The sequence below is a fragment of the Microtus ochrogaster genome, unplaced genomic scaffold, assembly GCF_000317375.1.
Source record: "Microtus ochrogaster isolate Prairie Vole_2 unplaced genomic scaffold, MicOch1.0 UNK1, whole genome shotgun sequence".
In the NCBI taxonomy this organism is placed as follows: Eukaryota; Metazoa; Chordata; class Mammalia; order Rodentia; family Cricetidae; genus Microtus; species Microtus ochrogaster.
The window spans coordinates 36,374,030-36,376,916 of record NW_004949099.1 but is presented as its reverse complement, the minus strand read 5'-3'; the positions used below and the strand labels follow the sequence as shown (position 1 = coordinate 36,376,916).

At 43.6% G+C, this 2,887-nt stretch overlaps 1 protein-coding gene across 1 annotated transcript in view; it reads left to right on the top strand.

Moving 5' to 3' along the window:
- The first annotated feature begins 107 nt into the window (after window positions 1-107).
- The window catches only part of Rimklb (ribosomal modification protein rimK like family member B), a 24,835-nt gene continuing 22,055 nt past the window's right edge, over window positions 108-2,887 (top strand). The window contains exon 1 of the mRNA XM_005365166.2: window positions 108-147. The gene's annotated coding sequence lies outside the window, so the exon portion shown is untranslated. The remainder of the gene's footprint in view (window positions 148-2,887) is intronic.

Here is a 2,887-nt window from a genome sequence, read left to right as displayed (position 1 = left end):
GGGCGCCGGAGGCCGGTGGTCGCTGGGTACCCGAGTCGGCGGGGGAGCGAGGCGGAAGCTGGGAGTCGCCTGCGTGCGGGAGGGGGGCGTGAGGCGGCGATCGCGCCGTGAAATCCGCTTGGTTTCCCGTGTCGCCGAGGGGGTGTGGTAAGCCTGGGAATGCCGCTTGGAGTAAGAGCTGCGGGCTGCTCGCAGTCGGCAGGGGTGTGGTTGCCGCCGCGGTCCCCGATTTCCTTCGAAGAATTTGTGACCGAGGCAGGCGGAGGCTGTGAGCCTCACCCTGATGTTACTATGTTCCTCCCAATGTGTAAAATTTAGAGGAGCGATCGGCTCTTTCCATTTTTTTGTCTCTAACAGCGGTCTGAACAATAAGAGTGACTAATTGAAGGCTTGACTGTAGTAGAAATAGCTCCTCCCCCCAAAAAATTCCTGGTAGAGGACAACTTCAGTCATCCCAGGTTTGTAGTCGCTGTATTCTGTCCGGTTTGTATTCATGAACAGAGAATGGGGTGCTAATTCTGTTTTATCAATAGGGTTTTTATACCAACCAAGCTGTGTGTAACTCGAATGTAAATTTTTTCAGTGTAATTTTTATTTTCCCCAAAATTGCCTACAGTTTTCCCAACGTTTCTGAAGTTGGGTTAAATTCCAAATCTGTGTGGAAAGTCTTATCAGTTTACTATGGAAGGTTTTCTTTCTCTTTTTGCTGTTGGCTTTTTTTCTTTTCTAGACATTCTTAATAATTAAGTGTAACCATGAAGGTTTAAATGCCACTTAACGTCTATTCCTTTCCACAATGGGTAGCTTGAAGGTTATGTCTTCTGCTTTCAGATGATCTCTTAAGCAGTTAATTGACAATACTTTTTGAGATATTTGGGATCAAAACAAGGGGATTTCAGACACGGAGATTAACCCTTTACTTTTTTAAGAAAACCGTTGTTCTCTCCTACTAGTCTCTACGTTATTTTGTCAGGTGGTTTGAAGTGGCCTGTTTCCTCGCTGTCAGTACGCCTTCTTTTGTGTGTGTTATCGTAATTGTTAATTTGGATCCCCCCCTCCAACCCGTGTCCCTGTTTTCTTCCGTCGTCGTAGGTAGCCCCTTTAGGTGCTGGAGTCCATGTGCTTTGTCTGACAGCTAAGGTAAAGAGCAAGTCCTCCACTGAGCCAAGAGCCGCTGCCTAGTCCTCTTTGCCGCCGCATTGGATAGCGAGCACAGGACCTAGCCTTAATTTAGCCGTTGCCCACCAGCTGCCATCTGGCTTCTGTTAGTTTAGGCTGGACAGTTTTATGGAAAGCCATTTTTGAGTCCCTGTTGAATCCACTGGCTTCAGTAGTTGCATGGGGGTTAGGGGAAGAATGACAGTAAGAAGTTATCCCCTCCCAGGGTTTCTCCACCCAGAAGCAGGCGTAGCAACACAAGCCGAAGAAAAAGTGGGTGGAGGAAGAACCATGACTAAGTGTGAAGAGTTAGATAAAGCAAATATAAAGGGAATGAGTTTTCTTGTAAGTTGTGATTGTTTTGGGAGCTGTGTAGTAATGTGAACTTCTGGGGAGCATTATGGCAAGTGAGTTTACAGAGGATTCTGTAAGTGGGATTAAGTCATAAACATTAAAAAACTTTGGAGGAGAGCAGGGTGGTAGTGGCACACGCCTTTAATCCCAACACTTGGAAGTTAGGTGGGTAAATCTCTTGAGTTCAAGCCAGCCTGGTCTACAAGAGCTAGTTCTAGGACCCTCTAGGGATGTTACACAGAGAAATCCTGTCTCAAAACAATACGACAACAACCACCAAAAAACAAAACAGAAACTTTAGAAATTACAATCATGCTATTTAAAAATCTGAGGGAGAAAACATTAGCTGTGCTGACATGAGTTGTTCTAAGAGAAGCTGAGGAAGATGAGGTGAAGATGTTAGAGAGGCTGTCTTTCCTTCCTTGGAATGCTCTTGTCATGTTAAGATTGTTGAAGTAATATGGAACCTCTAAAAGCATCTGCACGTAAGTATTTTAGATCCATGTGCCATATGTGTCAGTACAGTTGAGATTTATAGAAAGGACTTTCTGGCTTCATGGGAACGAATGCCAGGCTGTTATTTTTAACATTTTCCAGTGTTTTCCTTCTCAGTTGGCTTAGACACAAGCTACAAGCGAGTCTCCCGTTTCCTAGAACCTTTGAAGAGTGCATGGAACCTTACATACTCCCCCCCTTTACTAAAATTGTTTTTGTTCTTTCAACTTGAACTGTTAGGACTGTTTCAGAATCAGATCTATGATCATGGATCGTGGCATCAGGCTATTTAAAGATTATTATTATTATTATTATTTTGAGACAGGGCATCACTATACAGCTCTGGTCTGAACTCATTATGTGAACCAGGCTGTGCTTGAATTCTGCCTTGACAGGTGCTGCCATAAAGGATGTGTGTCACCGTGGCAGCTACATTAGGCTTTTTTTCTTCCCCAGAGCTGAGGATTGTAACTTGGGCTTTGTGTATGCCAGCCACTGCTGCCCCTCCCACCCCATTAAGATATTGGAAAAATAATCTATGAACATTGGCAGTATGGTTTGTTGTTGTTGTTAACATAACCAAAAATACCTGACGTGAAGTAATTTAAAGGAAGGATTTAATTTGGTTTATAGTTCTAAATAAGTGGTTTTCTGTGGATATTTTGTGGGTTTTTTTTTGTTGTTGTTGTTTGCTTTATTTTTTTCTTGTAGACCAGACCTTGTAGACCTTGTAGACCTTGTAGACCTTTAGACCTGTAGACCTTTAGACCTTGTAGACCTTTAGACCTTTAGACCTTTAGACTTGTAGACCTTGTAGACCTTTAGACCTTGTAGACCGTGTAGACCTTTAGACCTGTAGACCTTGTAGACCTTGTAGACC